This window comes from Amblyomma mixtum, chromosome 7 (assembly GCF_055824585.1).
Source record: "Amblyomma mixtum isolate Tamu chromosome 7, ASM5582458v1, whole genome shotgun sequence".
Classification (NCBI taxonomy): domain Eukaryota; kingdom Metazoa; phylum Arthropoda; class Arachnida; order Ixodida; family Ixodidae; genus Amblyomma; species Amblyomma mixtum.
This window is the reverse complement of record NC_143018.1, coordinates 58,926,307-58,952,838: the sequence shown is the minus strand read 5'-3', so window position 1 is coordinate 58,952,838 and position 26,532 is coordinate 58,926,307. Positions and strand designations below refer to the sequence as shown.

The 26,532-nt window shown below is 47.5% G+C and overlaps 1 protein-coding gene and 1 long non-coding RNA gene across 7 annotated transcripts in view; one reads left to right on the top strand and one right to left on the bottom strand.

The window, feature by feature from the left end:
• Nucleotides 1–26,532, top strand: part of LOC149336191 (uncharacterized) — a 416,214-nt gene that overhangs the window by 316,538 nt on the left and 73,144 nt on the right. The gene's annotated exons all lie outside the window — the stretch shown is intronic.
• Nucleotides 1,346–25,031, bottom strand: LOC149336192 (uncharacterized). Its single transcript, XR_016284193.1, has 6 exons — nt 24,721–25,031; nt 18,529–18,732; nt 16,256–17,189; nt 12,172–13,331; nt 5,120–7,646; nt 1,346–2,970 (listed from the first exon to the last, which is right to left on the bottom strand). It is a non-coding gene; the product is annotated as an uncharacterized LOC149336192 (long non-coding RNA).

Below are 26,532 nucleotides of genomic sequence, written 5' to 3'. Positions count from 1 at the left end.
TGATTGTGGACGAGAGGTGCATTGGCACCTAGCCCTTGGTGTTGTCTGCTGGGTGTTGTGTTCCCATTGTGAGCGTGTGTGTGTGTGGGGGGGAAGGGCGGGGGGGGGGCAAATTTTCGGCTTGCAACTGTCAAGAAGAACAGCAATGGTGGCGCCGAAGTGCTGCGAAGTGCTGCAAAGACGGAGATCAGCAAGTCCCGATAACCAGCAGAATACCTCTGTTCTGGGATGCAGCGGTGATTTTGGAGATGTTTTAGTGTTCTGACTGGGCCTACGCGTGTGCTTTAGCGCAAATGGTCTCAATATGTTGTTTTGCGCGAAAATCATGGCTGATGCAATTAGTGGCTGTGACTGAGCGGGTTCTGTGCCTTCGTGTATTTTTATAAGAATTTTCTGCCGGCAGGTGTTCCGACTGGCTCCGAGTAGTGCACATGATTAGTGTCGCCATTACGGCGCACAGCATCAGCCAGAAGGAGCATGACCGGTTCCACCCCAACCGAATCTCTCCAGAAAGCTTGAGTGCGCCGATGCATGAAGAACAGTAGGAGCGCCACCACGATCATCATGAAGGCCGCGGCTCCATGCCCTGACTGCGGAGCGTGAATTGTGCTACGAAACCTTCAGAAATGCCAGCGAGTCGGTGACAATGAGTCAGGTCCGATTACCTGCAAGCAATTGAAGATTTGGGCTCAGGATCAAGAAATTCTCCCTCCTTACAGCATTAAATTTTTTTCCTTCTGAACACCGCAACCCGTTTTTAGAAGATTCGGAAAGGTATCCAACAGTTACTTGCGGAAATATATGCCGTGTTTCCTTTTCTTGCATTCGAACATTTGCGAAGAATTGAAACTGGAAACCGTGGCACAACCTTCGGCAACTTTGTGTAAAAAAGGGAACGTGGGCGAAAGAACAAATTTTCGGATTAGCAGTTGCACAAACGTAACCCCACATTCTCGCTTTAACACAGAGCACAGCCAATTTCATGCAGTAGAAGAGGGCCAGGCCCAAGATCGCGATTTGAACAAACTGAAGTGCGCGTGCTCTTAGCAGCAGCATCAATGGGAACCATGGCTTGTTTCTTTATATTGGATTTCTTCTACTGAATTTCTTTATTTGGGGTCCATTAGAAGGAGATAGCAAAATATTTGCTCCTTGAAATTCGCATATCGTGGCGATGGGCGTATTTCCTAAATTGATAACCTCTTAGAAAACGGACACTTCAGTTGTTCGCAGATACTTAAGCCTGGAACCTTATTTGAAGCCGTAATAAGGATCCAGACTGAAGATCATCAAACAACCGAAGCGTCAGTTTTCTAAGAAGCTCTATTCTCAACGTGAACTTTTGAGTTAGGTTAATGATAGAACCATTGGGTAACAAAACTAACATAGGCACAGCTAAAAATACGCTATACTGATCAAAACTGCCCACAGAGCAGCCGGCAACTAACAAAACCCCTATTTGTGCTTTAGCCCACATCAATCAACAAAATTTTTCTCAAAATGAACTTTTTATGTTTTCCTTCTAGCACATCTCAAAATAAAAATTTTTATGTATTCCTCCCAGCGCTTCTAAAGTTTGAGTCACCGACGTTGACTTGTAGACGTTGATATTAATGCTTTCAAGTCTGGTTGTCTAATCATTGTTTCTATTCAAAAATTTTCATTGCATCTTGATTACTGTGTTTTTGTAATTTGCTGCCGAAAGTCTCTTTTCTACTGACGTTTTCGAGTTATTTATTCATGAGTTCTGATTCGCCTCACCAAGCTCCAAAATTATCGACTGCTTGCTCATAAACATTGTAATGTAATCCACTAATATTTGCAATGGTTTCGGTCCCTAATGAAACAAAGAGAGAAGGCTCTTGCAGGTTATTCAGTGAAGGCAAAAACAACATTCCTGAAGGCTTGAGGATAAACACTTTGATACAGTGCAATGCACAGCGCCAGGGTATATGACAGACAACACTGTCAAACCAACACATTTCCAGTGCTTTTCCTTTCTGAAGCCCCTACTCTGATTGCATTTCTTTAGGCGGAGGCTGCACTGCGGACATTTCCAGAGCGATTATGGTGTGATTGAATAGAGATAACCAGCGGCCTTCGCAAACCTTCTTTGGTGCTCTTTGAGAAAAAACGTAATTACTCGTTCTGAGAGCCAGGTGCTTTGTGGCATTTACAGTTAAGTTGCTTGGGCTATAGTTTCCGCTATAACCACGCCTTAACTGTAAACGCGTAGTCTTGTACGACTGCCGTCACTTCACGTTATTTGGACAGATACGTAGGCCTGAGTTCGTGAACACGAATGGGAGGAAAAAGGGGCAAGCTGTCCAATAGCGCCCTAACCACAAGTGTTCAATGCGGTTAGAAAGTTTTTTTTTTATTATTTCTGGTGATGTCGCTACTCCTAACCTCATAGGATTCATTCCTGCTACTTGCTACATGCAAGAAAATAAGCAAAAGCTCACTCACAGATGCTAAAATCCGTCGGAAGCCATAAGGAGCTACCTGCCTTTAATGGTGCCAGTGGTGCCGTCGTAGCCACGAGGAGGAAGCCATTTAACACCAGTCGATGAGCATGCATGTTGTGGGGGTGGCGTGCTGTCTACGTTGCTTGTCCTTGCTCTTGTCCATGGCGATGCTAACTGAGTGCACCTATCGTCTGCAATGTTCAGCTCCGATGGTCGTGGCCTTCCATCTGTGCCTCTGCTTGTCCCCACTTCCTGTTTTCAGGAACCGTCTTACTGCGGATGACCTCGAGGCGGGAGTGCTGGTCACTTCCGCCGGCATGAGAAACAGAAGCAGTGTCCGATAGCTTGCAGAAGAGAGCACATGTGTTGAGAGCAGTGTCCGTACGACTGGTTCATAGGTCGCCTTTGATTGCCAGGACACCTCGGGCGGCTTTGTGCACGTACGGAATTCCAAAGCAGAGGTCCGGGAGCGCAGGAGGCAGCACTATTTTGGTCCGCTAACCTGCAGAAAATTGACGGTTACTGTTATTTGATGGATGCTATCAAACACGATTTATATGCTTGTTGGCCGTAGTAATTCCGCAATGTGCACTGCTGGAGGCCGTCTGGATTTCCTAAAAGCTGATTACGAACCATACGCCGCTACACCTAGCGCCACCAATGCCAAAATTGAGTATCTTCAGTTGGTTTAGTCTTGCGCTCGTAGTACCAAATTAGCAGCGCTAAGCAAGAATCGTGTGCTGTTTTGAGGCATAAGACGATTTAAAGCCAGCTGTGCGGAAATTTTGTACACCGCTGAGGGCCGTCTCCGCCGTTTGAGAAGAAATTCAGAGCGCCGCGGGACCGGGACATGAGTAGAAATGCGAGGCATCCCTATAGCTAGTTTCCTTCTGTTACTGTCTGCTAGCACTCTTCGCTATCTAGCGAGCTAGCAGACGATTGGCATGCGAAGAAACAACGCTTGCAAAGAAAGGAAGCGGCTGACCACAGCAGATGTTTGGGCGAGCCTGTGTTCTGTAGTATCCGCATATTGGCAGTGGAGAAAAAAAAGAAAAACCGAAGCTTCGCAATTTTTGCACCTCCGTCATTTTGTCCGTCGTTTGTTCATTGAGTGCTTTGCAAAAAAAAAAAGTTCTATGCATATGCGTGTTATCAGCAAGCATAATACATTTCAAACTACTTTGCGGTATTCGGATACCTTAAGCGTAGCGCTGGCTTCGGCATAGACCAGGCAGAAAACACTCTACTTAGATTTTTAGTGACTTTTTCCCTGCGATATTTCTGATGGCGGGTTCCTATTAAAAGGCAAAAACAGTAGAGGAGGTCACCGGATGACAGGGGCCTGACACTATGGACACTGAGGAGAGCTCTATTAATATTTTTTTATAGCAAAATCCGATAGTTCGGCATTTCATGGCTTTGTTGCCACTTGGCCGGCAGCGAAGATGCATTTATTTCTAAGAAATTTGGATTCGAAGTTGAAATAGTTTTTCCCGCCGCTCTGATTCAAACTTGGGATTCTGCTATGACGACACAGAACTAAGTGACGTGAAACATGACATTCACATGACGTAACGCAGACTCCGTGATTTCTGGCGGCCAGCAGTGCGGCCCAGCAGCAGCCGAAAAGAAAGCTACCGCCGGCCGCACGTTGAAGGCTTCGTTTACATTTGCACCGGCGTTTTGCCAGCGTTACAATGGATCCCATTCTCGAAGTCGTCAACGAAGTTCTCGCAAATAGACGCCTTTAGCATACCGTGTACCTTGTTACCGTTAACGGAATACCGGGAGCCCCCATACCGCTGAGAGCAAGCGCTGATTGGTCCCGGCGCTGGAGGAGCGCGCGTAGCTATCGGGTACGTGGCGCCATCTGGCGACGTCAAGGAGATTTGCGCATGCATTTGCTGCGCCTCAGTGATTCGTAGCTTCTCTTCTTGTCCTAGTGTTGCTAGAACTATTGGTTCTAGCAACACTGTTTTGTTCTATGACGCCATGAAGCTTGTACTTGCGAGTTTGGCCTGTGGCGGCGATACCTGTATTTTGGTTCTTGTTCTTTTCTATGTTACAGGAGCTTTGTTGTCAGTATGAATGGCGTTTTTGTCATCAGGAGCTAGTATTCTGTCGATGCAAGTCAACTTCAATTTCTCCTCAGTGTCCCTTTAACATCCCAAAGCGACTCAGGCTGTCAGGGAGGCCGCAGTGAAGGAATCCGGAAATTTCGAGCACGCGGCGTTAAACGTGCACAGACGTTGCACAGTACACGGGCCTCTAGCATTTCGTTTCCATTGAAATGCGACCGTCGCGGCCTTAATTGAATGCCTACAATGTATTTGTGGCTGTTTAAAACGCAAAATTTAACAGCGTTTCCCGTCCGACCAACTTTTTTACGAAAACCGAGTTTACACCCTGCTGCGGCAATGTTAGTGCACCTGAAGATCCCCAGGAATACGAAAGTATTCTTGAGCCCTCCACTACGCCAATTCTTTCCTTCTTTCTTTCCTCACTCTCTCCTTTAATCCCATTCCCTTACTCTGCAGTTAAGGTGTCCACCGTGAGGTGAGACCGATACTGGCCCATTTCCTTTCCTCTAAAACAAATTTTCCCGCAAACTGCGAGTCCTAGAGCAGTAGCCCGGCTGCATTTGGACTCACCTTGCTTTCTTTTCCGGTGGAATCACAAGATGCGGAGCCCTGATGGCACCAGGGTAGTTGCATTCCACAGTGCACAACCTTTCCCTCGTGGCGGTAGCGTAATCGCAGCATCGCTCTTCGTGGTGCTTGTGTCTGTAGTCTCGATGGCTAAAATACGCATGCAGCTTGTATAGCTGCGGCCGTTTTGTGAACTAGGGGTTGTAGGACCTCGGTATAAAGGTTGTTCCCTGCGGTGACTTACGATGGGTAGCCGTTGTATTCGTGATGTCTGTCTGTAGTCCTGATGTTTCGAGTATATTCGTGCTGTTTGTGCAGTTTTATAATGTTCCGCGTGTCAGTGCTGAGATGTCATTGCATCGCATCTCTACCTGGTGCCAATTAGCTCTACTCGCACGAATAATCCTTTAGTTTGAGGTTGTTTCCATGAAGTCTGGTTCTCGCAGTGGCGGTTGTCGAGGTTAGTGTGTCCGTTAATTTGTTAAGTGTTGTGGCTTTGCAGTCTAAAAGTTTACATAAGTTCTGTTGGAGGTTGTGGTGCATATAAGGTGTATGGGAGGATGTTGGACGCCACCGGCATGAGGAATAACAGCAGCGCCGCCCCATAGCAATAATTGCCACCAGCATGAAGAACAGGAGGAGCTCTACTCGCACGAATAATCCTTTCGTTTCAGGTTGTTTCCATGCAGCCTGGGTCTCGCAGTGGCGGTTGTCGAGGTTAGTGTGTCCATTAATTTGTTGTGTCGTGGCTTTGGTGTCTCATGTTTACCACATTTCTATTGGAGGCTGGGGTGCATATAAGGTGTGTGGGAGGTTGTTGGACGGCACCGGCATGAGGAATAACAGCAGCGGCGCCGCATAGCAATAATTCCCACCAGCATGAAGAACAGGAGGAGCACCATTGTGGGAGCCAAGGAAGAGCCTTTCGGATCTAGGTGCAATGTCCGCGCCGGACTAATGCTATGCCCACTAAATCTCCGAGCAGACACCTTAAACAGCTGTCCGTTGAAAGCTGGCTGTACACATCTTGCAGCGTGCTCCCTCTTGTAAGGTTGGCCCCCATGCCAGATGTCCCCGCTACAGTTCCGCTATTTCCATGGGGTACAATCGTTGTGGTGGTCGCGATACAACAGTATAGTTTTAATGATTTCTTGATGCGTGCTGCAGTAGCTATCACTGTAAGGTGTCCAAGCTTAGTCATAGCTAAAAAGCCACTCTGCGCTGGTTTGGGTTTTATTCTGCAAGGACGACTTAGGCCAAAGAGCGCCAAAAGGATGTTTCATTAAGTCTGCTTGCTCTTGGCATATTACATTAAATGGAAAGAACTGATCACAAATGGTGCGTATTAAAAGGCTAAACTCCCAGCGTACAGCAAATATAAAACTAAGGCATTCCTGCATGGCTAAATATATGCAGGTTTAAAACAAACTGCAGGTAAACAAGCAAATTGCAAGGAATTGCCACGAGAAAGCGGACAGGGAGTTCCCCCCCACCGTGCATGGCTACGGTGCCCTCTTGTCTGTGGCAAGGTACCCTTTCAGCCAGAAACCGCGAAAAAACCCGCTGCATGCTCTTTAAGGTACAGGTGCTATTAACGCAATATATAACCTGGGAAGATGATGTAATAATATGATCACAATAGAAAAAGGTGAGGATGATCAGTAAAATCTTTCGAAGTGAGCGCGACGATGCATTTCTCTTGGTCTTTCTCTTAGTAAGGATATGAATAACTGAACGCGGGCCACTGCACGGCTTTTGTTCGACGGGTTGAGCTCTGAAACGTTAAGTACCGTGCGTATTATGTGTCAGATTCGCAGTATGGAACATAAATTTGCAGAAATGTTTTTGTGGTGGCAATGCTTCCCTTCAATTATAATTGCTATGTGAACTTGTGCGTCGGCGTTGTTGGTGCCATTGTTGCATTGCACTTCCGTGGGTATCGTTAACATTGTCTTTTATGCCTTTACAATCTTTCTATTACTGATGCTTTTAAAGTCAGGTGCTGCGATTGCTTTGGAGGTTGCGCAGCCTGTACTTGTAGCTGTTTGCTAAGCCGCTGTTGCGTCTCGTGGTGATGTTTAACTGTTGTACTCTCGCTTTTAGTGTTATGAGGTGGTTGTGGATGCACATTCGAAAAAACTTGTCCCTGATTTCCTCTGGTCTTCCACTAAGTCATGGTTGTTTATATGGTTGTTCAGCTTATATTGTTATGGACACAGTGTTTATGGTTTTTGCGATTCAGCGTTTCTAGGTGTTCGGTCAGTTTTTCAGATGATCGCGTTTGTTGTGAGTGTCGGTAAAGGCAGCGAGGCCGGAGGCCAACATCGACATGAAGAATAGCACGAATGCCGGATAGGGGAACGGCCGAGAGGCGCGCACTGCAGCCAACATGAAGAACAGGAGAAGTGTTGCTGAGGCCACCAGGCATCTGTCTCTTGGTGCTCTGCAGGTCGCAAGGAACGGACATGGATGGCTTGGCAAGGGTCCGTCCGCAGCTGAGTCTGCAGGCCATGCCCCAGGTGATCTAGAGCTGCGAAATCAAAGCACCGCAGCGTTGCAGTGCACTCTTATAATGACCTGGCTCTCCGCTTCCCACCCTATGTCGTCGGATTGACTCCCAGCAGCAGGAGACGCGTTTAGACGCAGGCAATGCGCGAAATGCGTCTTTGTACTGTGCGATACTTGTCTGTGCGCGTCAAACAAGCTCAGGTAGTTCAAATTTGGAGTCCAACCCTTTGGCCAGCCTTATAGCATGCGTGTCCAGCTCCGGGACGGACACTGAATGCCACATAGAGCTCATGGGAGATTAATCTCTTGGTTGTAGATGAGCCGAGTTTAGTGAGTTGAAGAATCGAGAAATATGAGCGCATAATTCAGATCAACAGTACTTTTGTGCCAAAATACGCTCAGCAATACAACGAAAGTTCGATTTTAACCTTCTAGAGAGCAGGGAAAAAATGAGTTATCTAAATGTTTTTTAGGACCACTAAGCCTTTTATTTGCGCTGATCACACTACCATTGACTATGTTCGATACACTCAGCATATCTGATTTACTTACTAACAAAGGTAAATTAGCTAACCTTTCCGCCAATACTTTCAACGGGTTGTTAGATAGAAAGACGTACAAGAAGAAAAACGGCATATCGAGAAACGACTATTTCAACGCTTTTTTTATTATCTCAGTGATCTTAGCTAGAATGTACGCCGTACGCAAGGGTGATCGCATGTGTCGCACGAATAATATTCATCACAAAAATTATCTTTCACTGCACGCTGCCATTGAAAATTTGGCGCTGTCACGCTGTCGTAACAATTTTGTCGCTTTCAGGGAATTTTCATTACCGCCGCCGATTACAGGCGCGTAAAAGTGACAATCACCAGAACGTTTGCCGACAAAGTCACTACCTTCTACTTGCCGCCTCTGCAATAATGTGGAACTCGTACTATGCTCACTGGTACTGCGTCGTGCTGATTGCAGTCTTGGGTCCGTGGCTGAAATGTAGTCACGAGGAGCCGACACATTATAGAGCTGTTTCGTTTACCACTTGAGTTCCATGTCGTCGTCGACGGCTTGCTTCTGCTTGCAGTGTCCGTTCCTGGATGCATCCGACGTGTTGCCTGTGGCAGCGCCCCGTTTTCCCCTGGCAGTGTCCCGCTGTTTCATGTTGTGGTCGCTTGGGTGTGTATTGTGGTTGTACTGCAAGGTTTCCCTGTATTGGTGCAGGCTTGTCTCCATTTGTGCTTGCTTTGGTTAGGACCGTGCTGTCCAGTTGAAGCTCTCAAGAAGAACTGGGTTGATGTCGATGCCCTTGATGCTGGGCGGGCGACCGTTGCCCTCTACATGAGGAAGAGAGGAAGCGCCAAATGGAACACTAGCTCCTCCTTGAAGCACACAGCTAAAAATGGCAGACGTTTGTTTGTAGAGCTGGCGAACCAGCCGGTTCACGACACGAGCACAAGTCCCTGCCGAGACTCCGGTCTCCCGAAAGAGGCAGTGTCGCAGCTTCGCAATGTATCAAGCAGGTCTTCTTAGACCTGCAAAGAAGCGATAACTTGCAGATTAATGTGCACAGAAGCGCCGCTGATTGTCATCTTCCAATATTAAGTGTCATAATGCTGACCTCGGGTTGCGGAAACAGCACACTATACCAGAACTTTTATTTCTGGTGAGCAGTTTGCATTGACTGTGTTGCGCTGTTAACGAGGATTATTTACCCACGTTAAGCCTCGTAATATCTTGCGCAGTCTTTAGCAAATGTACGAGCAATTGTTTGCTGTAAAAGAATACTGTGCTCCACTACTACTTCCTGTCCAAAGGTTAGTTAGTAAAGGTCGATAAGGTTTATAACCCATTAATAATAATAACGACCGCAGCAGTGGCTTAGTGATGTATTAGGTCCGAAGAGCCCAAGTCTGTCTGCAGTGACAGGATTGCATACAGACGATTTGCAAAGTCGATTTGGGATGTCATTTCTCGATGAAGAGCACCCAGTATTTCTTAACCCAGGGTCCAATACGGCATGCCTCGTATCCGACAGTATTGTTTTGGCAAGATTAGTGCTCCCAAGTATAGAGCACGCGTGTGATAGGTCTCTCACGGTAACGGTGATAGGACAATTAGCATTGAAATAAACTCTCCATGCGCTGAACATCTATTATCTCCGGTGCAGCGTTTCAAACAGCATTAAAAAACGGGGATCGAGGCTAGTGCACATCAAGGCTAGTGCGTTATAAAGAGCACAGCACATACGGATGCAAAGGCTAAAGAAAAGATGAACACAGCCACAAGCCTCCAGATGAAACGGGCTGAAATTGAGCACCGAAATGCAACAAGTTGTTCTTATCAACAGCAAGAAAAATTGCGAGGATTACAGGCACTAATCGATATAGGCTGCGTGGTACGCCGTATAGACAAAGGCGGAGGGTTGTTTTAAATCAGGTGGGGTTCGTAATGCGCTCAGCTCGGAGTGCACACGGGCCTCTTTTATTAATGCAGCAGCACTAAGGGTCCCGTAATGCACAAAATCCGGTGTCTTCACCAACGTTGTGAGCGAAAAATACCAGAAGCAACCTAGGTGGGCTACCAGGGTCAGGTGACCTTGTGGCGTCATCACAACCTGCTCCACCGGATTATGAGCAAATTGACCACCCACGCAGGCGGCAGTTAAATGACTGGTCACGAGAGGTCACTCGTTTAGATCCACCTGGGTCGCACATGTCCCACCGGGAGCTGGACATCGTCTAACCGCTGCACCACTGCGCCGTAACTGACTGGTCTGCTGGCTTAGTCCTACGTTCTACGATGTGAGAGATTGTAAGCAAATATTAACCTTAGTGATCACAGTGTTAATGGCGTCAAATGGCGATGTCCTAAGTGGACAGTTTCGACGTCAGAGTAACGTGATAAACGCTGCCAATAGCGATTATCTAAGGCACGGCCCAGTCTTCACCCACAGGCATTTTGGATTTCGCCGTCATCGACTGTCTCACTCGAGACAGTGTGCCATGGCCGCCTAGTTACAGCACCAACGAAAAAGTAGTGGCTCGAATATTTGTCGTGAGGTAATTCAGTCACCGGAACATTCAACTGGGAAAAAGGGGGCGTGCCTTCGAAATTTCATGTTTTCAAACATATTTCGTGCTCTTCTTTGCTGCGATCAACGTATTTTACAGGATTCCATTTTGCATTTCACAAACGATCCCAAACGTGCTCTGAAGAAGGAGTCAAGGAAGAAATGTGGTAGTAGCTTTGTCGCTACACATGGTATTTCCTTAATGAAATTTTCCTGAAGCAGCAAGCAAGAGTTTATATTAACCGCCTTTATCATTCCACGTCATCAAGCTTAATGACTTCGGCAAAATTTCATAATGGTTCCGCACGTATTGTGTATCACCACAAGCGCAATGAGTACAACAATTCCTTCATAGTTTTGGGCGCCACCTAATTATTCGCTTTTATCATACGGGACACATTTGGAACAATAAAGAGCAAAATAAATAGCTTGGCTGGCTTCGTGTCAGTAAGTGCTTAAGATCACCAAGTGGGAAATAGGGAAATTGGTTTTTGGGGAAAAGAAATGGACACCTGAACCGCACCGTAAGAGAATGGAGGAAGGTGGGAGTGAAAGATGAGCTTTAGAAAGAGGTGCCGTAGTGGAGGTCTCAGGAATAATTTCGACCACTCGGTAATATTTTACCCGTACTGACATTCCACAGCACACAGGCGCTTTTTGCGTTTCGCCTCCATCAAAATACAGCCGCACGGTCGGGTTCGAACCCGGATACTGCGGCTCGGTAGACGAGCGGTTCAACAATTGAGCCACCGCGGCGGGTGACTGCCAAGTGCAATTTTCCGTTCTAGACCATGTTAAACTCGCTTCCAGGCACCCGTTTCATCCAGTCTCCTAGAATCCTTTTGCTCAAACATTGCTTAAACATGCTCTGCAAAGCGCGAAGGCACGACTTAACGCGTTCCTAAGCAAGAATCTTGTGCCTCGGTGTAACTCGGGTAAACTCGCGGGTTAGTTCGGAGGAGCGCCGCGCAAGGTGCAGCCAATGGGAAGAAGCTCAGGTAATTTCAAGGAGTGTCGCGCCACCTGTAACAATCATCTTGAGGATGACCTTGGACAAATCTGGGAAAGCAACAGCCTATGCAGAAATAAAGAGTTGCGCTGATTACTGCACGACAGCACTATGCCATCTATTGCGGACTGATCACTCCACCTGTTAAACGGCAACACACTTGCGCTGTGCATTGCACACTGTAGTCTTCAACCGCCAAATGCGGCGCGAAAAGATCACGTTAGCTTGGACCTCGATCAGAGTGTCATTATCGTCATGATCAGCCTGGCTATGCCCACTGATACGCTTGCCTTATGTTTGGGTCCACTCCGTTATCCACGCGTACAGACGTTCAGACGACCCAGCAAAGCAAACCCATAAGCCAACCAGGCTAAAGACACACTTCAGCACGTGTGCTCGGTTTACATTCGTTAAAACCTTACTCCCTTATTCTCCACATGTTAGAAATCGATAGATTGCGAGTAAGCTCACCGTGTTGCACGAGAGTCTCTTGCGAGGGCGAATCACACACTGCGATGCAGCATTGACGGAGCAGCAATGATGGAAATGCTGGCAAGCAGTGCACAAGGCCCACAAAGCACACCCTGGTAATGCATGAGGTTCCTTCCAGCCTTCGCGTGGCAGGTGCAACGTCCTGTGGGATTAAGTCCTGTCCTGCTTGTGAAGTTGGTAGTCCTCTTCATAAAGTAGAGGGGCTCATCTGTCTTGTTATCAGGTGATATAATCAAGATGAACAGATATCTGCGGGCTCCTCACTGATCAGGTTTTCATGTTGTCTCTTACTGTCAGGTGATATAATCAAGATGAACAGAGGTCTGCCGTCTCCTCACTTATCATGTTTTCATGTTTTCTCTTACTGTGAGGTGATATAATCAAGACGAAATGAGGTCGGCCGGCTCTTTCTGATCACGTTTTCATGTTGTGAAGAGGCGCGTCTGTTGTAGCTGGTGATAGTGTCCGTGTGGAGGGCGCCATTTTCTAAAAATGGTTGCACAGCTGTCGGTAATGTTGTCGCGGTGGTGTCTCCAGGCGGATCGCTTTATATAGGGTATATTTCTGCTGCCTGTTTGGTTTAACTGTTTTGTGCTGCCATGGCTGCCGAGGTCGCAGTGACCATGTTGATCTGCTTGTAGTGATCGCTGCACGACCGCAGTCGTCTCGGGGTTCTCTGTGTTGTGTGAACCGTGGTCACGCATTCGATCAAATCTGTCACGTATTTTCATGCTGTGTTCGCTGTCCTTTTGTGTTTGTTGTGCTTGTGGGCTTCCCGGAGATTCGCGCTCTGCTTGTTGTGGCAGTGTGATCTGAGGCGTGAGAAAGTCGTGGGGTTCCAGTGTTTTTGTTGTTGGCGCTTGTTGCGGTGGTTGGCAAATGTTAGTCGCTGTGCGGCGGAGGCTGCCGGCATGATGAACAGCGGCAGCGCTGCCGAGGGAGTGGTTCGAAGGCACCGCCACCATGAAGAACAGGAGGAGTGCCGCTGTGGACGCCATCTTACAGGCCCCGTGGCTCTTGGTCATCCCTTGGGACACATTGAATAACGGCCGAGGCTTGCTTCAAGGGTGCGTGCCGACAGCTGCGTATGCAGGCCACGACAGAGATCACCACGGGCAGGTTGACAGTGGAATGAAGGCCTGCAAAAAAAAAACATTGCACTCCTTTAAAATTGAGCTGTCTTCTTGCCTCAACCTTACAATGCATTAACTACAGAAAGACGGCAGAATGCTGTGTCGTGTCTTCATTGCTCAGTCCAGGTTTGTTGCGCTGTATACATGGTAACAAACCAATCAGCTCGCTTAAGTTGCGACATCCTGATAGCCTACCATAACGACCGGGGCCTCCAATCTTTTGAAGTATTGTTGCGGCATGCAATACCTCGGTGAATAATATTAAGAGCTACTGCACAGTAAATGAACGAGTGGCTCCTAATTCTTTTCTAATAGGCAAGCACGTTATTGTATTTGGATCTGAATACCACAAGCAATAATAAATGCAAACGCATTCGGACCTTGCTCCCCTGACTGCACTGCCGCAGTCCTGAAGTCTAACGTGCATGGTTTATGTTATATGCTTTCTGACTTCATATGATGAACCAGTCTTCACAGAAATGGCCCACAAGACGTGGTATTATTTTTTACACTTATGAGGCAGCTTCTTTTGTTTTAGGTGCTTATGTTGAACCTAGTGATTAGAAGAACCGCGAGCAGCACTCCGAAGCAGGGGGTGACTGAGCGTTATTGGAGATGAAGATACAGCTAATATTGAATTTCTTCAACACACCAACAGTGAGGTGAATCTTTGGCATTAGTCTCGTGGGATATGTGGCCCAGCGCACTTTAAATATCTAAGCACAGACACCCGCCCAAAGTTACATGCGTCAACAATGCAGTGTTCAGTTCACTATCCGTCTTGTATAGAGCGTTAACATAGACTCTACTAAATTCATCGTTGTCAAGATCGCCTATTCCATTTTTAGAAATCTCCAGAGCAGAGCTTTGACGTCTGCAGTCTGTGAATCGCGACCCACACGCAGCGTGCCTTTTCTTTACATGATGCGGTCATCACTAAGGCGCTCGAGTTCAAGGTCGCGATTTTGTCGCGACTGAAGTAGTCGTCGTTAGTGGCCTTTAAACAGCACATCAATCGCAGCGTGTGTTTTCTACTGGTGATGCAGCGCGACGCCGTGTCGAAAGCAACGACTACCGGGAACGCAATGCCTGTTCTCTGGAATCCGCTCGCCGCTATGGCGCAAGGACGCCAGATAGCAGCCCTTAGAATATACAAGGCCGGCGCGTCACGTGATGAGGCTGAGTGTCGTCACAACGTCGAAGCTTATTGCTAGCTCTCGACGACTCGCGGGTTTTATATTACGTGCTCGTACACCCTCGTGTTCTGCTCTGTTGCCGACAAATAAGTGAACTGTGGATATCTGGATATCTCCTGGCTTGCGATTTCGGCAATGAATATCGCCCAGCAAGTGGAGCGGTTTGCAGTTAAGCCTATCTCGGCTCACGTTCACTGCTCCACAACGTCAACCGACACACAAAGAAACAGTATCCCTTGCACATTTGCATGTGACCTCGGTAGTGAAATACGGAGCTGATGAAATGGCACATACGTTTCTGCAGCGACGGTGCCGTATTAACTCGCAGTTGGTGTGTCGCGATTACCTGGCACAGAGTACCTCGAGACACTTTCTCAACATCTTCATACCAAACATACGCCCTAAAACAATCCCATAAATCTTCAGCTAAGAAGACACAGCGCTACTAACAGCGCCCCATGCGTTAATGTCGAAAAAATCCCAGCAGACAGCAAGAGAGAAACAGCGGTCGGAATGGGCGCAACCATACACGGCGGAACCACGGAGCAAAGAAAAGCCACAACACTTTAGGCGAGCTTTATGTGACTTCAATTTCTGGACGCAGACCTTGTACCCTTTGAAGTTGCTGGCCAGAAGCACCTGGCGTGCACGTATATTTTGAACGTGGTAAGATCGTCGAACTCGCAAGTATGTAGCAAGGTCCGATGAGGCGCACGGGAGAAAAAACGACTCGTGGGTCTTAAGCAACTTTACGAGTTCTTTGTAAACTTTTCGTCGACTGTGACTGAGTAGGCAGTCCCGCTACTTGCGGCAATAGATAACTGCCCAAGCCGCCGCAGTGGCTCAGTGGTTATGGCGCTGTGGTAACGACGCAGGTTAGATACTGACCGCGGTGGTTGCCTTTCGATGGAGGAGAAACGCTAAAAGGCCTCTGTGCTTTGCGATGCAGTGCACGTTAAAGTACCCCAGGTGATCGATATTTTCGAAGCCTTTCACTACTGCGTCCCTCACAGTTCGAGTCGCCTTGGGATGTTACATCCCCATACCCCAAATCAGATGAACTGGCCAATGCTGCTCAAAACAGTTTAGAGGATCGAAATACTTTTTTTGCTCACAAGCAGCACTGCCATTTTCTATGTCGACAAATTGGCCTCTGGTTCTGGCCGCATGTTTACGAGTTTCCTAACTGCTTCGATTTTTGTAAATATTTTTCAATCGGAAGCCTGATACGAAGTGACATTCTGAGCAGTTTACGTCAGGCTACTGTCGATATTGGTAGTAGTACAGCACGGTGTTCAAATCTGTCCCCCTAGTCTACTGACTGCGGCAAAAAAGAACTATCGTATTGCCAGTATTCACCTTATCACGGCTCGCCTCGTGGAACCCGTTTCATTATAAAGCTTCAAAGCTATTTTCTTTCTTCACTGAAATGCTGAAGTGCACTGTAGCCACGGCAGTGGCTCAGTGGGTGTGGTGGGGGGCTGCTGACGCGAAAGATGCAAGTTCGATCGCGGCAGCGGCGGAGGTCGCATTTCGATGGAAGAAAAATGTTCAAGGCTCAGGCACTGTGCGAACGCAATGCACGTTAGAGAACCTCACGCATTCGAAATTACCTGAAGCCCTCCATTAAAGCGTCCCTTATATCCGGAGTAACTTTGGAGCGTTAAGCCACATAAAAAAAAATAGTAGTTTCACCTTGCATTTGCTAAATTAAGGGGTTGCGTGTGCACTCACCCTTTTGCATGCCATTCCCTTGTCCCGTAGAACTAGAGTCCCTGGTGCAGCCTTGGCGGTGACGCGATGACGACCCAACACTACCATGCGGTGCACAACGCTGCCCTTGGAGGGGTGCAGTGCACTGGGTACCTGGCGTCCCCACTTGTGACCGGTGTTTCAGTCTTTATCGTTCGTCGTGCTGCTTGTCATCTCGGCAGTCATCTTCCCATCGTATGTACTCCTCGCACTGTTCCAGGTGATGCGCCCTTGGCCATTTTCGTTATCTTCTTTGTTTAGTCTTGGGCTCTCGACAGCTGTACATTAGGGGCTTCGCTGAAGAATTTTTGCAGTATGGTAGTCACTAAAATTACCAGCCAGGTCTTTCTGCGGTTACGCCAACAGATTTTCATCAAATGAGAAACCTACCGTAACTTTTGTATTGTGTGGGAGCGCGTGTTTGCTGTGACCGCCGTCGCATTTCAACGTCATGGCTGCCGAGGTGGCAATAACGGATTTATTTCTGCTCGTTGAGATCGTGAACTGCTCGTTTTCGCTATGTGAATGCCATCGTCGCTGTGTTTCTTTGCTCGTTCGGTTAATGGTTGCGCATCTGCTGAAGCTTTTCCGTGAGAGGTTGAAGTGGTGTTTTTTCTGTGCTTTTGTCACGTGTGTTTTGCTTGTGTTTTTGTACTGCCAGTGCTAAGCTGGGTCGGCAAGGGTCCTAAGGTTATGTTGTGTTCGTTGTTGGATGCGAAATGTGCTGTGTACCGGAGGCCCGAAGCATGAGGAGCAGTAGAAGCGTCGCAGTAAGGAATGCCCAGAAGGCACTCACTGCCGCCGCCATGAAGAACAGGAAAAGTGCCGCTCCACACGCGAAGGCGACGTCCCTCGAGGATAGGCCATTTGTCCGGGGATGCGAGGCGGCAGCTGCGACTCAGGTGCCTTTCGAGAGCTGCATATGAAGGGCACGACACAGGTCACTGCAGACTGTTTGCGGTAGTCTCGTGGAATTTTAATCACTTCGACAACCTCACACGAGACAGTGCAGTACATAACTCGAATATACTTTTCCAAGAAAACTGTGTATTCACTAGACGTGTGCCATCTGCTGTACCATCACCGTACTTTGCGTGTTTGGGTTTCAGTGTGTGCCACATGATGGCACTACGACTGCATGCCATGCACGAAGGAAATTTCCTGAAAACTTCCTTCGCTACTCGGTCAATTGGAATGTGTAATTTACATGCTTTTAATAAGAATTAGACACGCACACGTCAGTACATGGCTCGAAGACACGTTTCTTAGTCATCTGTGCATTCACTAAACGTGCCTTCATTTACTTCCAACAGTCGAACAGTCGTGGCAGATTGGTACCGATATTATTGTGCTGGTAGGTTATGCTGCCAGACATCTAGAATGGCATTAAAAGGTTACATTGGCTCGAATGTGAGTTGACCGCTCTGTATTGAAGAGTAACACCCTGTCAAGCTATTATTGGGCTAAAACTGCAGGGCATTAATGGCCCCATTGTTTTTCATGAACAGGTTATTGGTGTCTCTACCTTTTGATGTAAATAACACGGCGTTATGCCACCGTTAATCTGTTAAAATTGAGAACCGGACACCAGTATTGTAGGCTGTAATTAAAGCACAATGTTAGGTTCCGCGGAATTTGAGCAAACTTGGTGCCTTGGAGTGCGCGGTCATCGGGAACAAGCACGCAGCCACGGGTGCGCTCAGACAACACCGAGATGAAAATTCTCTTCTACACACTTCATGCAACAGAGAAGCCCTACAGCTACCACCATCGTCACGTCCATAACAGACACACTATGCCCCGCATGGAACTGCGTTTATGGGGACAGGGCAAGTCCTACACTATATCGCAGCGTGTTTCTCGGCAGAACGTACTCAGTACAACATGTGCACAGTTCACATCTGCACTATGAAGTTGTCCGCCGGCGGTTTAAAATTCCCCACATTTCGGTCAACAAACAGCCAACAACGAGGATTCTCCTTGCAACCTGCCACGTGTGCATTGCATGCTTTAAAAAAGGTGAGGTTCACACTGCCCAAGTGATTGCCCAGCCAACCACTAACGATGCACCTGGCCCTCTCTAAACAACCGGACCGTTATGCAGATACCGAAAAAGGTATTCGAAATTTAGATTATAGCCACTAGAACAAAAATCCGTATTTAATTATATCGCAACATGTTTCTCGGCACCACACAATCCCCATCACAGCAATGTGTCTTGGAGCGGTTTACAAAAAAAAAAGGAAGAAGTGTACCTTTCCACCATTCTCGCCATCGAGGGTGGGCCTCAGTTCAAAAGCAGACCGCTGGCTGGACAAGATAACCCACATTCCGAGGAGGCTCTTCTGTGGCGGAGGATATGCAGGTGAAGGGTGCCCGCACATTTCCAAACCATGTGGTGGAGCGCCAATGGGTCTGCGTAGAAGCCACAGGTTTGTGGTGTCACGGTGGGGTGGCAGCTGGAACGCACAGCAGAGGCGGAATTTTAGGGCGAAAGCGCTACTGCTCCCGTTCTTCAAGGTCATGCGGGTGTGCAAAACGACCTTGAGAGGCAGCAAAGCCCAAAACAAAAATTGAAACAATAATCAAATAAAATAAAAATGAAAACAAGAATAACAAAAACAAACAAAAAGAAAACAAATAAAATAAAACAAATATAAACAAAATAAAAGCAACATAAATAAAGTTACAAACTGCAGAAAGAAATGTTTAAGCTTTCCAGATGTCTAACGCAGCTTTCGCCCTGCGTTAAGGTTCAGCAGAATTGCGACGAGTCTGCGTCAGTTTGTTTCCGGATCTCTGCGACATTAAGATGCCGCAGGACCACTGAGGAGCATTGTAACAAGCAACATAAGTGTACTGCAGAGGCGGCACGAAGCGCTACACCGAACAGTAGCTAAATGCGGCAAAAAGTTCGATCGTTTACTTAACGTGCCACGACTTGCAGTACAGCTGTGAAGAGGGTACTGTTGTGTAGGGATTTTTTATTTGCGGGGGACCTTTCAAAAGGCGACCAGGTTATCACCTAACCGCAAGTCGTCCGGTTCGCCAGGTCATGTGATGACGTGCGGAGGCCACTTCGTTCGCACCAAATAACATTAAGTGGCTTGATCATGCGACAAAGCGATTTCCGCGCCACAATTTATTTACAGATATCACGCTGTTCAAACATAACGCGCGTCTATCGAAACTAGAACAAAAAATTACGAGGAACTTTAGCGGCTAAAGTGGTGAAAGGCGAAAGCCTGAGTGCTGCATTCTGCTACGCAATTGTTCACTTCACATTCTGTTGGTGCATTAATTAACTGCAAATTAATGACGCTTTAGATTCGCATTTACAAGTGGTACGCGACAGCCTGTTGTAGCGCTGCCAGGCGGTCCACGGAACGCCACCACCCGTTAGGCGCAATGCGTTGCCCTTTGAATGCAACGCTTTTTGAGGAAGGTTCTACGCCTTGCTCGTCGGTAAATTGGTTTTTGAGGAAAGCAAATGTATCAGTGTCTGATATCTCGGTGGTCACCTAAACCTCGCCGTAACGGGAAGGGAGGAAGATGGGAGTGAACGAAGATACCGTATTCACTAGACGTGCCTTTGTTCATTCCAAGCCATCGAGCTAGCATGGCGGAGTGGTGGCGTGCTCGCCTCGCACTCCGGAGACCGGGGTTCGATTCCCGAGCTCGGCCATTTTTTCTACTCGGTTTTATTTATTTATGAGGTCTGACTAGGAAGGTTAATTAGGCTGATTGGTTAAGTAAGTCCCACTAACTTGGAGAATCACTGTACAATCCCTTTAATTGGTTGCATGGTTAGTAGCCAAAGTACAATTGGCCCCGTTTGAAATTCGCGCACTGTGACGTCACGACCAATTCGACCAATTGAAAAGCGTGACATTTTCTGTCGACAACTTCTTCTTACAACGATGAGGCATTAAAGGCTTCCGCCTTAAAAATTTGGCTGTGGCTTAGCTAAGGTTAAGCCTGGATATCTCGAAGCGAAAAGCTGCGGCGTGGCGGAGGAGGAGCCCTGCGTGTAGTGAATATGGTGCTGTCTTAGAAGGTTGCTCTACAGACATGTACTGTGGTGTGCATTCATTTCGGGTGTACACCAAGATATGAGAGACAGGTGTTTGCTTTCTTTAAAAGCAATTTTCATTTCATTTTCCTTAAGGCCCTTACGGCGCGGGTCGGGTATCCACTGAGATATAAGAGAGTCAAGAGTCGTTTCCTTTCCTTAAAACCAATTTTATTTACATTTTCCTTCCCTCACGGCGCGATTCGGGTGTCCACCGAGATATGAGAGGTTCCTCGCCCACTGCTTGTCTTTTATTTATTTTTTTATTTGTGCGGCGTGTGAGTCACTCCTGTCGGGTGTACACCAACATATGACAGACAGGCATTTCCTTTCCTAAAGGCCCTTACGGCGCTCTTCGGGTATCCACCGAGATAAGACAGAAAGGCGAGATATGAGAGACAGGCGTATTTCAATTTCTTTAAAGCCAATTTTCTTTTCATTTTCCTTCCCTTACGGCGCGGTTCGGGTGTCCAGTTTCCAAAAGCTTCTGCAGAAGTTCCTTTCCACAAATACAATTTTCGACTGGTGTCCACCGAGATATTTAAGATCCCTTACAAAAATGACTTTTGAGCTTCAGTTGACGCCTTGTTGAGCTCCTGTTGAATCAACTGGAAACCAACATGAACTCAATGTATGTTGAGCCTACTCAACACCTGCTACACGGAATTTTTGTTGAGCGTAGTCAAGAGATTTACTGTTGAGCAATTTCTGTCGGATTTAAGTTGAATCATATCAAGGCAGCCGTTTCTAAGCCTAACTAAATGAAATCATTTCGACATCCATCGTGTAAACAGAACCTGATCACATTACACATATTAAGAACGCATGCAGCACCCGTTAAAACTCTCATAAACCGCTCAAAGTCATTTTCTTGCATAGAAAAAAGTGCACTATGCTCATTCAGGCATACCTACTTTGGAGGATTCGTATGTGCTCTCATAAAAAAGGGCGCTTAATTAATGCTTTAATTAAGTTGTTTACGAATAAATCAAGGTCGTCAAATAATAGACCGTTGCCTATGAACTGCATTACTTCTACTACACATAAAATAAATAAATATTAAGAGTAATAACTGACATAACTTTGCTGATCGGCAGGCCATAACCTGCGCAGGTCCGGACACCTCTGAGTAGGACTATATAAGGGCGAAGCCGAGGTTGCTCTAAAGATCAAGATGAACTCTGTCAGTTCTTTCTATAGCCTCGTGTGCAGTACTGTCCCATGCTCTTTATGTGTAGGATGTGTATGTATATGTATGGATGTGTATGTATATATATATATATATTTATATGCGTATGTGTGGAGCGCTACGTCACAGGGGGTGATGGCTTCACGTTAACGAGAAATCGCAGCAATATGAATATACCGCCGAAAATTGCATTGGTAGTCGGTCCATCTGGCGCAATACGAATGCATTCCCAGGATTTTCTGCTTTTTTACCCCAGCCAAGATTCAGAATGGCGTTTTGATTCACTCCCGTAATTCCAACATGAATTCAACATGAACGCAAAGCAGAAATTTCATTGAGAATGCTCAACTCTAGCACAGTGGCCACTTTTCCAATGAGTTTCAACTCGGCCTCAACAATTCACCAACACTAGCCCATCCTGGTCACAGCAAAAATTCAACATGGCATGTTGTGTCTGCTCATGAGAACTTCAACACTGTCTCAAGAAGCATTTTTGTAAGGGATAGTTGCTGCGTAATTTCCTTTCCTTTAAATACACTTAATGTTCTTCATTACGGCCCGCTCTTTCTCTTCGTTCACTCCCACTTCCTCCCTTCCTGTACAGTGCGGCTCGGGTAACCACCGAGATGACGCAGAATTACTGCGCCATTTCCTTTCCTCAAAAAGCGCTGCGTTCAAATGTATTTCCATCGGGCAAGGCATGCCGCCGAACGGGTGGTGGCGTTCCCTGGCAGCGCGACAACACGCTGTCGCGTTCCACTCTTAATGGCGAAGCTTAAGCGTCATTAATTGGCAGTAATTAGTATTTATTCATTAATCAGTAATTAACCAATATTATGTATTTCTCATTACTTTTTAATTAATCATTAAGTTGACGTCATCCAGTGGGGACGTCACCAGTGCCACAGAGACAGTCAGAGTGGTGCGGAAAACGCTTTTGCCCTACGCACTTTACACAGTAAAAGTGCCCACTGAATTTTTTCATCATCCCACATACCTATCCAGGTAGGTATGTGGTATAATAGTTATGTGGTAGGTATAATTGCGATTTAGACGTCCACTTACCCAGGGAGCCAATTATGTACATTCCCTTCCCTTAAAATGGCACAACGTTGTCAATGCGAACGCACGCAGCGCACATCTCTCACTACCGCCAGCAACGTAGCTTGAGGCACGCTTATGCCTTTCCTTTCCTTTCCAAGCTCCCGCTTCATTGGTTTGGCAGCTTAAAGCGCGACTAAGGTGTCCACTGGTGGTTACAACGGACAACGGCGACGCCGCGAAACGCAGAAACGTGCGCCAAAGAGCTGCGCTGTAAAATTGATAACAGGGGGACCCGCCGCGACGGCTCAGTGGTTACGGCGCTCGTCTACCCAGCCGAAATACTCGGGTTCAAACCGGACGGCGGCGGCCGCGTTTCGATGGAGGCGGAACGCAAAAGGCACCCATGTGCACTGCGACGTCAGCGCACGTTAAAAATTCCCAGGTGGTCGAAATTGCTCCAGGACCTCCAGTACTGTACCTCTTTCTTCCTTCTTTGGTCCCTCTTTTATCCCTTCCCGTAGGGCACAGTTCAGGTGTCCACCAAGTGAGACAGTTACTGCGTCACTTCCTCAAAAACCAACTGAAAACCAAAGGGGAGTCCAAAAGTGTCGAATGCTCAGAAAGAAAAGCGAATGTCTGATGATGGTAAGAAAACTCAAGGGACACTATGGCTCTCTGAAGTGCTGCGAGGCGAAACCGTTTCCTTGCGCACTGTTTGTGTTTAAGACGAAAGCGTTTCCTGGTCCACTGTCCACGGCGGTTGTTCCTAGCACACACATGGGCACCTGGGCGGCTCATGAACGTCGAAGGACCCCCGGTGGTCTAAATCCGGGACTAACCACTACGGCGTTCCTCATTGCCCTTGCGTCGCTGTCAGACGTTACACGCCTTATGCCACCTTCTTCCGCATAGGATCTCTTTCAGAGACAGGCTAATTAAGGCGGATTCCCAGATACTTCGAACGCAGGACTACAGCGCAGTAGCAACACGTACAATACAAGAAAGGGTTTGGTTTGGTTTGGTTTGGTTTGGTTTGGTTTGGTTTGGTCTAACGGGGTTTAACGTCCCGAAGGAACTCAGGCTATGAGGGACGCCGTAGTAAAGGGCTTAGGAAATTTCGACCACCTGGGGTTCTTTAACGTGCACTGACATCGCACCGCACAAGGGCCTCTAGAATTTCGCCTCCATCGAAATTCGGCTGCCGCGGCCGGGATCGAACCCGCGTCTTCCAACAAACACATACACTGTGTTTGCGCAGGCACTGTTTCTTGCGCCTGTGTTTGATATTGATGCGTTAGATCTAATAGTCGTATTACTCAAAGTCGTCTTAGTATCAAACACATTGTCAAATGGGACCAGTAGCTGGTGCCATTGGTACGCAGACTGTTAACCTTCTAATTGGCGCAGAATGTTCGGAGTAGTATCAAACGATTCGGTGCGTTATGGAGCGTATAAATGCAAGTCGCATCAAAGCACAGCCCATCATAGGGATTGGCATCGACGACCTTCAATTCCCCAAACCGTCACTCCTTGAAACAAATTTTTCATTAGGGGCAAACTAATTGAGGTCAAACTATTTGTCTTCTTGCGCTGTATACGTTGGCATATAAAAAAATAGATTTCCAGATATAACGGAAAATCTGTACCACATGTAGCGAAGATGGCTAACGACGCAATATGCGTTCGATATTGCAAATGCTCAATACCCATAGCCGATGCGGTGGCTCAGTGGCTATGGCACTCGGCTGCTGACCCAAAAGACGTGGGCTCGATCCCGGCCGCGGCGGTCGAATTTCGATGGAGGTGAAGTTCTAGAAGCACGTGTCCTGTGCGATGTCAGTGCACGTTAAAGAGCACCAGGTGGTAGAAATTTCCGATGCCCTTCACTACGGCGTCCCTCACAGCCTGAGCTGCTTTGGAACGTAAACCCCCTATAAACCGTACGGTAAATCGTCAATTTTGTCACAACTGGCCAAGAGAATGCGCGAAAAGGAAGCATGGAAAAGACGGTGGACAAGAAAGAAGAATGTGAGGCGCGAGACATTTTGTGAAAATTCAAGGGATCGCACGAAAACACCCAATACGCAGAAAATCAAATCCTTCTCCAGATTCAGAAACATGCTTCAAACAAGTTATGCTCACCCGAAAATTCAGCGAGGGACGCTGCCGTCAGTGTAGTGTGCAGGCAGGCAGCCAGGAAGGTCCGATGACGTGGACATGGCGTTGCTCGCTTAGGCCGCTAAGGGTGCTTCGATGCCAGCGGAAGCGCAGGCATCGAGGTACCCGAAAATCGCTGCACGAGTAGGGGACGAGTCACCTGAGACATTCTGCACAGAAACCGGGAGCCAGCCAGCCGGCCTTATCTCGTACGCATAGCCAGGATTCGCAACCTCGAACATCTCTGGAGCGCCTACCTTCCATGAGAGCCGTGGCTGCCTGCGTCCGACACGTAGGCTCACTGCTGTCCGTCTGCTGCGTTACAAAAAACTTGCTGGCACGCGCCACGTGGCCTCGACGTCACACCTCCTCCTCTCCTTGCGGATTGGTCCATCGTCTTCGAAGGCCGATGATCATCAAATGACGCCAATAAAAGGAACGCCGTTGTTGCTATAGTTTGCCATCATGGCCTACAACTCTGCATTTTAAGCAAATGAGAATTCTTTCCATTCCAGCGATGAAATCAAAAAGCATCTCGCGACTCAGCAGCTGCCTGCTGTGCAAAAAACAGCGTCTCTAGTTCGTAGGCTTCAAGGGATGGCCCGAATTAATGGGGTGCATTTTATGTATGGTACACAGTCCACACTCTCCTGAAGTTAGTTTAACGATTTTCCGTTTAAAATATTACACGCGCCTTTAGTAATTCTGCAGCACAATCAATTACCCACTAATGCGCATTAGGTATTATTTATGTTTCAAGAATAAAGAAACCGTGGTCAGTTTATCATTGTCCATTCGCACATACAGACACTTAGTGAAAAGAAAGAATTTAGGGCTAAAGGTGTGGAGATAGCATTTTAGCAATGGCCCGGACCAAATTAAGAGCTCGGCATCGTCTCGGGCACGCTCAATTATGGTTGCACATCGATTTTGGTCCAAACCGGTCAAGATCAAATCAAACGAATCTGGAGGACGCCATCGACCCGCTGCGGTGGCTCAGTGGTAAGGCTCTCGACTACCGAGACGTAGTTCCCGGGTTCGAACCCGACCACGGCGGCCGCGTTTCGATGGAGGCGAAACGCAAGAGGCGCCCGTGTGCTGTGCGATGTCAGTGCACGATAAAGATCCCCAGGAGGTCGAAATTATTAATGCGAAAGCCTCTAATGGCTCATACTGTCTTGACCAAGGCGTGTTAGCAAATTTGTCCGCGTTTCAGATCGGTCGAAATGGTCGAGACGTCACTGCGCGCGAATTTTGACGGGTGTCCACCGAACTATGTCAGACGGTTGCTACGCAATTTCCTTTCCTCAAATATAATTTTCGACTGGTGTCCACCGAGATATGCGAGACAGTTACTGCGTAATTTCTTTTCCTTAAATACAATTTTCATTTTCTTCATTATGGCCCCTCTTTCTCCTTTCACTCCACTTCCTCCCTTTCTGTACGGTGCGGTTCAAGTGTCCACCCAGATGACAGAGAATTAAAGCGCATTTCCTTTCCTCAAAAAGCGTTGCGTTCAAAGGGCAACGCATCGCGCCGAACGGGTGGTGGCGTTCCGAGGACTCCTTGGCAGCGCTATAACGCGCTGTCGCATTCCACTCCTAAAGGCAAAGATTACGCGTGATTAATTGGCAGTTAATTAATGCACCAACAGAACGTGGTGAACAATCGCGTGGCAGAACGCAGCACTAAGGCTTTCGCCTTTCACCGCTTTAGCCGCTATTCCTCGTAATTTTTCCGGAGAACTCCACTACGGCACCTCTTTCTCTCTTTCTTCTTTCACTCCTACCTTCCCCC